We start from the raw sequence: 12,492 nt of genomic DNA on the forward strand, positions 1-12,492 counted from the left end.
TGTCTGTCTGTTTGTCTGTCTGTCTTTACAGCACTAGACACCTGGCAGGAGACTTGCTGAGGGCACCAGCATGCTCCCCGACACATCTGGGAAAGTGAGGGATGTGCAGAGAGGAATCCTCTTTTGTTTTTTGTAATCAGGCACCTACAATTAACATAACATCATTTACAATACAAAACTGTCCTTAAGTGGCATTCGAGATAATCAACTCCTCAGGAAAATGTTTACTAATGTTTCATTTCCCCATAGACTTCTATTCAAACTGAGTTATTTTGCAACCAGCAGAGTTGCCCCCTGGTGGCTATTCACTATATCCTTATTTCCAGGTTGTCATCAGCCAGTGAGCTGGAAGGCTTCACCCAATTTTTATATGGAGTCTATGGATTTCCTATTAGATGTCACTAATTCTTATACATTGGATCTTTAACTGTGATTGATCTTAATTATAAACACCTCAAAGTGTGGGTGTGTACATGCCAGTTACCAATAAAAGGTGATGTCGCATATTACCTGACAGAACAATGAATTCTGCTAGGCAGTGCTGACCTCAGCGTAGACTTTACTACCTTGACAATCTGTGAACGCTGCCAAGTGTACAGTGAAGCCAAGGTTTGGTCTGAGCCAAGTCTCAGCGTGATGGCCTGTTTTATTACACTCACTAGTCAAAGCATTTCTCCATTTTCAAAGACACATCTTCGTAATGCAGTTTCTACATTTTCTTTATTTTACGCAATAATTAGTGGCGTCCAATCACGACACGCCATGCATAATCTGAAACCAATGAATTATTCATCACCATTAAAATCATTTAGTTTTATTGAGTGTTTATGAAGTCAAGCTGCACTTTATAGACTACACAAGAAGCAATCAGGGCTATTCAGATGGATGCGAGTGAAATGATGGAAAACTGGCTTTTTCTACATAACCCGTAATTTAATGTGAGTCATCTTTCATAATAAAGACTGTGTTTAGCCATTGCACACTTCCGTGCTCATGAAAACTGTATTGATGATGCTTTTATGTAAATCAGACAGGAAGTTAATATGCAAGAACTTCCTGATGTGCTGCCAGGCTACAGTAGAAGAGACACGGTGAAACAACACGATGAAACTTTAGCTGCATTTCCACTTAACGGGAACCTGTACAGTTCAGATCAGCACTGCGCTGATTGGAACTTGATTTGATTCGTAACGTTTTTGGTCAAGCTTTATTTCAATACTTACTTGTAGCTCTCTGCTTGAAAATTGCACACTCATAATGTAATGAGTATATCTCTGAATACTACTTACAGGCATTTTTATTTTCTGATGTTTAAAACTACTCAATTCATTTTTACATCACTGTGAGTGTTCAATAATACAGTTTCTGGCTTTGTTTCAAGGTTCCAGCAGACTTCTAAAATATCCCTTTCCAAAGATGAACACAAGGTGGCGGCACTGAGCTGTATCCTGGACATTACGCAGGCCTGTATCTCTGGGAGGGATTAGAGACGCTCGGAATGATTTGAGTGTAACACAGGAAGTCCGTCGGACCACATTGTGTTGTTTTCGCTGTAATATCTACTTTTTGAAGGAGAAACATCAAAGGTAAGAGCAATTTTACAGCAGTCGTTAGGCGAAGCGATTTCTGTTGTCTTTATTCTTTGACTTATATCCTCAGAATCCGTGGAGTCTGCTTTCATGCGAGGTCTATGGTGTGTGTTCTGAATAATGTGTCGTAGCGCTAGATAGAGAAATGTGGCGAGTCAGAGTTAGATTATGTAAAAATTGATTTAGTTGTTATTTGGGCTGTGTTTGTCACATTTAAAACAGGTTGTGACGTCTTGTAGCCCAGATGCTGCTGTTTAATTTGATGTACAACATCACTCACTATATTCTTTCGTGTTTAGTGCAGTATTCTATGACATTTTTACCCAGAGCCTCTCTGGGTCCCCTAATTGGGGGACTTTCTGGCTTAAAGTAACCTGGACAGTCTTTTATAAAGTACTTGATAACGATACTTGAGTAAAAGTACAAGTACCTTACAAGAAAATGACTTTGTTAGAAGTTAAAGTCACCTTTTAGAATATTACTTCTTAAAGTCCTAAAGTAGCTGACATTTACTGTACTTAAGTATCGGCAGTCATTTTCTGATATGAAATGTACTTAAGTATTAGAAGTAAAAGTATACACAGTACAAAGTGAGCAATAGCAAGTTTGAATATGACATTTATTGTGGCTTTTAATTAACCTTCTGTCATGAATGGTGACAAATTCTCTCTGTGTGTATTAATTCAACTTGGAGATGAAATCTGCAGTTTATCTGTGTGAGCTCGCTAGCTCACCGGTTGGCCACACCGAGACCAGAGCCTCGGTGTCGGATACGGTAAACAACGAGCCGCTGGTGTGTTTTGTGTTTCAGTGTACATGGAGCCAAAATCTGCGGCTAACAGCTGGTGCAGCTAAAAACAACTAGATAACAAACAGGCATTACGTCACCAACTCAAGTTTTATTTTGTAGTAACGAGTAACGAAGATGGTTAAGGGAAATTTATCTGAGTACACATTTTATTTAGGAAATGTAGTGGAGTAAAAGTTGTAGTAAAAGTACAGATATGTGAAAATTCTACTCAAGTACAGTAACAAAGTATTTGTCCTTTGTTACATTACAACACTGCCTAGACAAAATAGCTTGAAAATAATTTTGGATATTATATTAAATTGATGTCTCCTTTTTTCACTCTGTACCTCAAAACTCTCAACTTATTGACAGTTGGCCCAAATCAAGTTCAGGAGCAATAATTCAATTACATTCAATTACATTTAGTTCAATTTTATTTGTATAGCGCCAAATCATAACATCCATTACCTCAAGGCACCGTACATAGACAAGAGCAGAGAAACCCAGCAATTCACGCAATGAGCAAACACAAGGCATCAGTTGAGAGAAAAACACTCTCTTTTCACAGGAAGAAATCTGTGACAGAACCAGACTCAAAGATGTGCGGCCACCTGCCTCGACCGGTTGGTGGTGAAAGGAAAACTGGGGGAGAGAAAGGACAAGATGGAGGTGAGGCAGAGACCAGGACCAGATACACAATTGTATCAGGTTCTAAGTTTAAACAGGACATTTATGACTGAGTCAGTGATGATATGTTTATAGAACTACAATGTCATTTATACAAGCAGCAGCAGAGATTGTTGATAAAAATTATACTGATATCAACTTAGTAATAGCATTATACTGATTGTGATGAATGATTATAATAATAATAATAGCCTTGAAACTGGATCCTGCAACCTGCAAGATGAGGAGAGAGAGAAAGAGGAAAGGAAGGAAAGACAGAAAAAGAACAAGGTTAATGACATATAATGAAGTCATATTCATACCCTGAGTGTGAGAGAGTGAGTGTGCGTGCACCACAGGAAATTCCTCTAGCAGTCTAGGTCTATATAGCAGCATAACTAGAGATGGTCCAGAATTCCCTGAGCCAGCTCTAACTTTATCAAAAAGGAAGGTTTTAAGTCTAACTTTTAATACAGAGAGAGTGTCTTCCTCCCTACCTGTCCCGAAGACCGTACTATAAAATAAGGGTCTGCAACCTGCGGCTCTAAGAGCTGCAAGTGGATCTTCAGCCCCTCTGCTGTGGCTCCCTGTAGCTTTGACAAATAAATGTTTTTTTATTATTATTATTCTGTTTTAATTTTTTTTAAATTTCAAAGTGACAACCTCTTATTGAGAGATAAATAAGTGTGTTTTAATATTTTGTCAACCAAAAATATGCATTACATCCTTTGTCTACATCAAAAGCGATATTTAAAAACCTCCCCAAACCATAGCTACATGAAGGACATGCACATTTGGAGTCCTGTCCATCTTTGCATTCACATACTACACACACACACACACAGCTTTTCTCAAGCATGAGTTGCATACAATCTAAACACTGTTTTATTCGTTTCAAAATGGGTCACTTTTTATTTGATCAATTTCCCATAAATAACGTAAGGACTCAAATAAATCCACACAATTGTTTCAAGGTAGGGCTACTGTAAAAATGCTTGTTTGTAAGAACACCAGTTTCCTTTTGTAGTTTTTAAATGTCATAGATGCAACAAACTCTAGTTTAACCTATGCTTCTTATCTCTCTCTCTCTCTCTCTCTCTACTGTATATATATAAGATATTACATGATGTCTTTCTCATTTTATGGGTCAAATAGGTTTTGCAGCTCTAGATTTATTATATATGGGTGGAGAGGGGTCAAAAATGGCATGTGTTGTGGAGGTTGCAGACCCCGGAGTTAAAAAGACACCAATATTTTGTTGCAAGCGTTGCATGAGTTGCCTCTAATAATGACTGTCAGACGCCATGTGTTTCACCAGGTGTCATCAAGGTTTGACTGGTGGAGGGTTTGGTGGTGGTGAACAATGACAGTGACATAATGACGTGAAGTGACAAGAAGTGTCTGCTCCTACAGAGGCCTCGTGTTCTTCTGTCACAGCTGCTCCAAACACAGCTCTGTCTAATACATAGTGCATATAGTAAACGCCTGCTGGCTTGTTACATGCATGTGTGCACTGTGCTGCACACACAGCAAACACCATCCATGTGAGGGGAGACATAAAAGTGTGAGACACTGCGCTAACATGTGCAACGACTCAAAGGGCTTCAGTAAAAAGCAGGAGCTGCTGTTTATCCCTCTCTATACTGCTTCTGTTTTTGCCTACACAGCAGCTTAATGCTGCTCACTGACACAAACCTTGATAATATAGTCGACCCCTCCACCCCCCTTTCTCTCTGTGTGTGTATGTGTATGTGTGTGTGTGTATTCACGCGCGCGCACAACTCCACACGTGCGCACACGGAGGCGAACACGCGTTGCGCGCTCCCGAATGCAGAACGCGCAACAAGCTGGGAAGAGAGAGAGAGAAGGACGGATGCAAGGCGAGGCTAGGAGCGGGAAACCTTATCTCTGGTTTTCTTGCACTTGTCGTTCCGCTGTTTTTTTGTTGTTGTTTTTTTACCTCAGCACAATTTTATAAAACGATTTCTTTATTTTTATTGTCTGGGTTGTTTTTTCTATCCAGATATATCCGCATTTGATTCCGGTCCTGATGTTCCGCCGCTGCTGCTGCTGCGCCTTATCACGATTCTTCAAGGATATGCACAGCGGCTGCTCTCGCGTCGACGTTATTCTACATGCAACACAAGGATGTTATTGAACAACATCGGAGGACTGTGATCTACATTGATAAGTGGTCGAGCTATTGAAGAGGAGGATACAGCAGCAGCATCATCATCGTCATCATCAGCAGCAGCAGCCTGGGTCTGTCTGTCTGTCTGCGCGCTACAATTTGCGTCTGATTCTTGTTTTCGCGTGTGATCGTGTACGTGTTTTTCCTCCCTCCATCCATCGGAGCTGTGAGGCCGATATGCGCCCGCATCCTCTCTGGGCACGAAACCCGTGGGAATTATGATACCAACGTGACGCACACACTCACTCTCTCTCTCTCTCACACACACACACACACACACACAGCGGGGAAAGACGACGCGCCTCGATAGGACGGAGGGAGGGAGGAGGAGGGAGGGTGTGAGGTCCAGCAGAGACAGTGCACGGATCACAGGAGGAGGACGCCCAGTTGTTGTTGGACACATCGCTATAATGACTTATATGGTCCAGCAGGTATAACCCGACCACCACCACCACATCCCTGCCGAATATTGACATTTTCTGTATGCGTCGGGCAGAGTGGAGGAGGCTGCAAACGAGGAGCGCAAAGTGAGCGAGGGCGCGGAGAGACGGAATGCGGGAGACGCAGTGAGTGAGGAGGAGGTGGAGGAGGAGGAGGAGGAGGGAAATCGGAGGATCGACGGTAAGATATGGATGTAGGCTATGAGGATGCACCCCGCCCCTCCCTCTCTCTCTCTCTCCCCCCCCCCCCCCCCCCCCCCCCTCCCTCCCTCTCTCTCGCTCTCTCTCTCTTACATGCACGCGCACATACATGATCAGTCTGCTGAAGACAGTCTGTACAGGTGCCTGCTCTTTGCTGCTGCCGCCAAAGGGCCATTGGATCAGTGAGGGACATAGATCTGATGAGCTGCTGTGCTGGGCCTCACACCACTGGTCTGCCATTAGAGCTGGGTCAGTGGCACATGAGTGCCAGGCATGAGTGCTGTGAAATATTCATGGGCTCCTGATCGGCTTCCTCTGGGCCTCTGAGGAGAGCAAGGAGGGAAAGTGGTATAATTCAAGGTGTCCCATCCCATGCACGCACGCACGATGGGCCACCAGTGGGGGTCCATCACCATTGGGCTCATTTGTGCTCCTCATCACAGATGCTCAGTGCAGTGTCTGTGGTGTGGTGCAATGGAAAAAATATGGAATAAACAGCTGTAGTGCACTCTTTGGAGGACTAGACATGCAGCGTTAGATAGTTGCAGGGTGCCCATGACGGGAACACGAGTGGAAGACGCCGTATAGCGAGTGAGAGTCCATTATCAATATTTCAGACGGTGAAAGAAAGGACTGGGACAGAGATGAGAAGGTGAAAGGAGATGAAGGGAGAAATAGCTCAGTGCCGGAGAGGACTCGTACTCATCTGTCAGACTGAATTCCATTATTAGCCTTATTGTTTGGGCTCAATCATTTTAAATTTCTGTGTTATATCAGCAGCAGATCGATGAAATGTTTGTGAATGCACAACTCGGTGACTCACCTGCTGTAGCTGTGTGTGTGTGTGTGTGTGTGTGTGTGCTGTTTGTGATGGAAAGGAGAAAAGAAACATGACAAGGCTTGCTTACATGAACGGATCATTTACATCATCCATTGAGGGGAAAAAAAGAGAATTGATTTGCCTAAACCACTCAGACACCCACACATACACAATAAGGATAGGATGGATTTTCTGTCATTTGACTTGTAAAATGCACCACATGTGTCTGTTTTGGGTCACTTCATACAGGTTTCTATTGTGTCTCCTTGCATCAGTCAGACACTGAGACACTCAGTCGGCCCTCTTATGCTGTGAGCGTTAACGCAGGCCGTGTCAGAGCCGAGGGCTGAATCTGATCTATCAGAGTAACATCAATACAATGACCTGAGACTGAATGTGACATGCTGTAATGTTGTACAACTGTAGCCTATAGTAACGCTTACCCTCTCATTACGGAGCGACTGATTAGATTCACTTTGAGAAATTGTGGGCAAAAATGGTTTCTCAAATCTGGCACGCAAGGTTTTGTTTGACCAGCATTCTAAAACCTAGTATGAGAAACAGCGATTAACTGCTGTGTATCGTACGGTTGTGTGTTTCTGGGATTGACAGCAGCATCACATCACAGGTCAGTGATTGACTGTAGTGATGAAGGATGGACAGTGATGACCTGTTAGATTGTCAGGTACCACGGGCTCTCTTCCTTTAATTGTCTCACGTTTGCTTAACATGCACTCAACGGCCACGTTATAAGATACAGAGGACGTTTCATTTTTATTGACTATTATTTAACCAGGAAGCCTCATAACAACAGAGGATGTTTATAATTGACACATGAAGTAGCCAGGAGAGTGGCACCTGGTGTGGATCTGCTTCAACGTTTGACATGTTTTGGCATTCAAAGAAGAAGAAGGTCCTCTGCATAGTTTGGGTCTTAGTTACCGTTGCCATTCGATTATTTTCAAACCGTTCTGGAATACTCAGACCAGACCCCCCCCCCAGTGTGAACAGATGTACCTAATGAAATGGCCCGGTGAGTGTAAATGGCTATTTTATTTTAATTAGTGCTCTAGTATTTGATTATGCTCATGCCGTTGAGTCTGCCTTGGTGATATTGACCATTTTTTGATCATCGTGTGTAATTTTCTTTATAATTTGTAAATGTATAACGGGGGTTGTAATCTCCCAGCGACAATCAAAGCATACCCTCTCCCTCACGCACGGTGCATGGCGGCTCTTCTAGCCGGAGACAACATTTCTCTCATCTCAGAGAACACCTATTGTCCGTGCAGCACTAGCCCGCTCTGCTGCCTTGCAAACAAAAGCGGCTGAATGCAGTTGGCTCTGCTCTGTCACACCTCAGTCAGTGATCGTGGAAGAAGTAGAATTACATTTTGTCACGCCTCAGGGTCACAATCCTGCTCTTTGTCCAGGAGTTTGTCTTGGTGACATGATGTTGAAATGCCTGAAATCATAGTAACTGTGTAAGCTGACACACAAATCACTATTAGTACGAAAGGGCAGCGAGGGACACGCGAATATGACAGCCAGCAGATGACATGTCGCCTCCCAGTGTTTGCTCCGATGATGCTCTGCACACTAACTGCTCAGGTCTTTTCTCACCTTTGTGGGATGGAAAGACACATTTGAACCTAAACAATAGTATGTGAGCTCAAGGTTACATCAGTGTACCTCTCTGAACAGGGGGGGGGGTTTCTTTTGCATGTAAGATGGTGCCGTTTGAAATGTATTTTCAAAGCCTCAATTCAGGTTTAATGGATGTCATTTTAACGTGACAAACCCTCTCAGATGAACCAACACATTTGGTTCCTGGTTTTGCCTCATATTACAATTTAAAAGTTCAATAAAGACAACAACAGCACCTTTTTTGCAGCGTGATTTTCTTTTTCTTATTTTGTGTTCAAAACCAATATTCCAACCTTGAGCATCCATCCATCCATGTTCTACCCCTTTATCCTCCACATGAGGGTCCTGGGGGGGAGCTGACCTAGGGCGAAAGGCAGGATACACCCTGGACAGATCGCCAGTCCATCACAGGGCCACAGAGACAAACCACTCACTCACTCACTCACTCACTCACTCACACTCACACCTACGGTCAATTTAGAGTGTCCAATTTACCTAATCCATAAATCTGCATGTTATTGGACTGTGGGAGGAAATTGGAGAACACATACCCCCCCCCCCCCCCCCCCCCCAATAAATGGCATCCAGTTGTGTCCCATCTTTTAAACGTCTGAGCTATTGACAACACATTTGGGTTGTTTCCACTTTTTTTTCTCTCTTTTTTTTGTCCGCTTATTGTGCAAAACAGAGCCGAGTGAAGACAAAGTAACAAAACAACAAGTTAAAATCACAAAAAGCAAGCATATAAAAAGACCAAATAAAATAGGACAGATGATAGATTTATAATTAAATATATGATGATAAAGTTGTGCTGTGATTAAAGACATAATATGTCTTTAATCAATAGATTAAAGACATATATAGCACTATATTGTTCTCTTTCAGAGCAGTTATTTGTTCTATTCAGATGTATTATCAGTAAGAGAGTTGAACCACAGCGTAATATTTATTTTTTTTAGATCTCCAGATCTTGGCGATAGGCAGAGAAATGAATAACCCTAACCAGCTATTTCAAATCCACAATACTCCAAATGTGTTACAAATATTGTGCTCCCATAAAAAAGAAATAAACAGGCTACAACACGACTCACTTAAAATCCTGCTGCTGCTTTTATTTACATTTTATAGCCTGTGCTTAATGAAACATGTCTGTGATTTGGATCGTGGCGGATTTCCCTTTCTTTTTTTTTTCTTTTTCCGATTAATCAAACCAGTCAGTAAGTTTATTTGACGTTAGGAAAAAAACAAAAATGAAAGTGTTCGTCTGGCTAGAAGTGGACTTTTAAATAAAACACCCAGATCATTTAGAGTCAAATAGGTGCTCTTCGCATGCTTTACAGATCCCACCCCCGTTGGCTTTGACCTAGAAATAACAGAATAAACTGGTGCACAGAAGAATAAGACAACAGCTGGATTTTGCCTGAAAAAATCCAGGCCAGTACCTTTTTTTTTTTTAACCGACAAGGAATAAAATTTAAGTTCTGTCAGCTTAAAAAATTCAATATTTTAAAGTTCACGGACTGCAGGAGGACCCAAATGCCAGCTAACCTGGAAACTGCCTGTTACTAACAAGTAGAGCTGAAACGATTAATCGATGAATCAATTATTAATCGATTACTAAATGAATCAACAACTATTTTGATAATCAATTAATCGGTTTGAAGCTGTTTTCATGATTAAAACAAAGTTTCTGATTGTTAAAGCTTCCTAAATGTGAGTATTTTCTCAATTTCTTTGCTCTCATTTTGGTTTGTGGACAAAACAAGACATTTGAGAACGTCATCGTGTCGAGGAACACTGATCAACGTTTTTAAGGTTTTCTAATATTTTATGGACCAATCGATTAATCGAGAAAATAATCGACAGATTAACCGACTATGAAAATAGTCGGTAGTTGCAGCTCTACTAACAAGCTGAAACAGGGCATATCGCCACCTTGTGCGTGTATACCGGCACAGGATCGTTGTCCAATTAAAAGACTGTGACATGGTGCATGGAAACATGGAAACATACCAAGTGCTTCGAACTACAACCATTCCCGAGTATAATATCGGCTCATTGTCCATCCGTCATCTGCAAAACGTAACCTTTGAGGATCACGGGGGAGCTTGAGCCAAACATCTGACAATGGATGAAAGAGGCAGGGTTACACCACAGGTCATAAGCCTATCACAGGGCTAAAAATACACACACACACACACACACAAAAACAACAATCCAGATTATTATTGTTCTGTGCTGCTAAAACTAATCTGCAGCAAACAACAGGGAAGAACTGAGCTTTAGTGTCACTTTCATGAGTCATTTTATCCATATGTCATTCATGCGACATTTGTCTAAAAAACACAAAATGTGGTCTTTGTTCAGGCTCTCTGACAAAAAGATCTGCAGGTAGTGATTATCTTCGGATGAATTATTTTGTTGACAAAATGTGGGAGAGCTGCGAAATGTATGGAATCATTTCCCACAGCCAAATCCGAGGTCTTTAAAAGACTTGTTTGGTCGTCTGACCATGTGACTGTGAGGGGGTTTCGTCATCTCCCGGAGGTTATTGTGCAACTGGTTCCTGTTAAACACCCTCTCATGAGAAAACATCTGGCTCGATGTGTTTGCTGATATTTGAGAGTTTTGGATGTTCTGCCAGAAGAGAACGGCTCTGGCGAGGACGACTGAACTTACAACTGTTGATTGTTAATGCGGTGTGACTCTCAGGTCTGGGAAATATTCAGCGTCCAGCTTCTAGAAAAAGAGACATTCTGTCCCTGTTTGTTAAAATGTTTTGACCAAGAGAGAACATTATACTGGAGAGATGTTTTTTTCATTTTCTCTTTCTTTATCAGAGCTATGAATAGGACTAGAGCTGCAACTATACTTATTCATTGCATAAGTGTTTATCATCTGATTTATTTCCTCTTTGTTGGTCCATAAAATGTCAGAAAATGGTGAAAAATATCAAAGACATTCATATGGAGCCTTGAAGAAACCAGATAACACTTAAATGTCCAAGAATCTGAAATCTGAGAACTATTGTGTGGTGCTTAGTCAAACAAACAACCAATTATATTATTATCTTATTACAAATGAATTAATTACACTATCAGACCAAATTTACTATCCTGTATGATAAAAAAAATCCCATCAATCTTCACAAATTAGAAGCTGAAGCATCAAGTGTTGGACATTCTAATAAGATTAATTGGTCAGCAGAGTAGATTTTCTGTCGATAGTCATAATTACAACGGGAAAAATCCAAATTCTCTGAAAGCCTTTACGTCTGCAGTCATGCCTGAAAAAACAGACTAATGTGGAACTAATGGATGTATGGCTTTATAATGTCAGTGCACAGTGTTTTAATCCTCACAGGGCCACCTCGTCTTAGATTTGGCAGTGACAGATTTCAGCTACTCCGCTTATTAATGTTGCCCAATGATCAGGCACCAACAAACAGTGATAAATGAGCGAATGCATCCATTAAAGGAGGCAGATTCTCCGAGAGGGTGCCTATAAATCGGCGAGCTTTATATTGTGATTGAGAGAGTCCGAGTGCTGAGCTCAGGATTACGATCTTCATAAATATGGGAGGAAACTTAACAATGTTTAATCAACCTTCCCGCAGCTTTGGAATAGACTCAATTCTGCAGAGTAGATAAAATACGAAAAATAAAAAAAAATGACTTCACAAATCATCTCAGTCACATGCAGTAAACACTGTAATACCTGTACATTAGCAGTGCACTCTTTCCATTATGCGAATATGATATGTAACCGTCGTGCACGAGTTTGAGTGAATTCATGTTTAACATGGTCTGAAATACATCTGCAAGCAATTTCCCTCTGTTTTCTTTGTAGCGAGCCTGCTATGTGCAGCACAGACCCCAGTGCTCTCAGGAACATCCAGCATGCAGCACAGGGCCTCATGCTGCAAACTTGGCCCTGAGCGCTGCCTGTGTTTCCTGCCTGCAACAAGCCAATGATTCACAGAGGGCGACACCTACATTCCCCCGGGGTCACCGGCTGACCAGACAAACATACGGGCTCCGAACCCCATGAATGTATTTGACGGTGTCATGAAAGTGTTGGCGCTCCGGGGGCTGTGGAGGTCGCCAGTCTGAAGCGGACTCAGAGGGCATAGTTGTATTTAAGATCGT

At 41.9% G+C, this 12,492-nt stretch overlaps 1 protein-coding gene across 3 annotated transcripts in view; it reads left to right on the top strand.

Moving 5' to 3' along the window:
* The first annotated feature begins 4,880 nt into the window (after positions 1-4,880).
* Positions 4,881-12,492, top strand: part of LOC131466510 (adhesion G protein-coupled receptor L1-like) — a 28,866-nt gene continuing 21,254 nt past the window's right edge. For all 3 annotated transcript variants that reach the window (XM_058639786.1, XM_058639787.1, XM_058639789.1), the window contains exon 1: positions 4,881-5,857. The gene's annotated coding sequence lies outside the window, so the exon portion shown is untranslated. The remainder of the gene's footprint in view (positions 5,858-12,492) is intronic.

The sequence above is a fragment of the Solea solea genome, chromosome 10, assembly GCF_958295425.1.
Source record: "Solea solea chromosome 10, fSolSol10.1, whole genome shotgun sequence".
Classification (NCBI taxonomy): Eukaryota; Metazoa; Chordata; class Actinopteri; order Pleuronectiformes; family Soleidae; genus Solea; species Solea solea.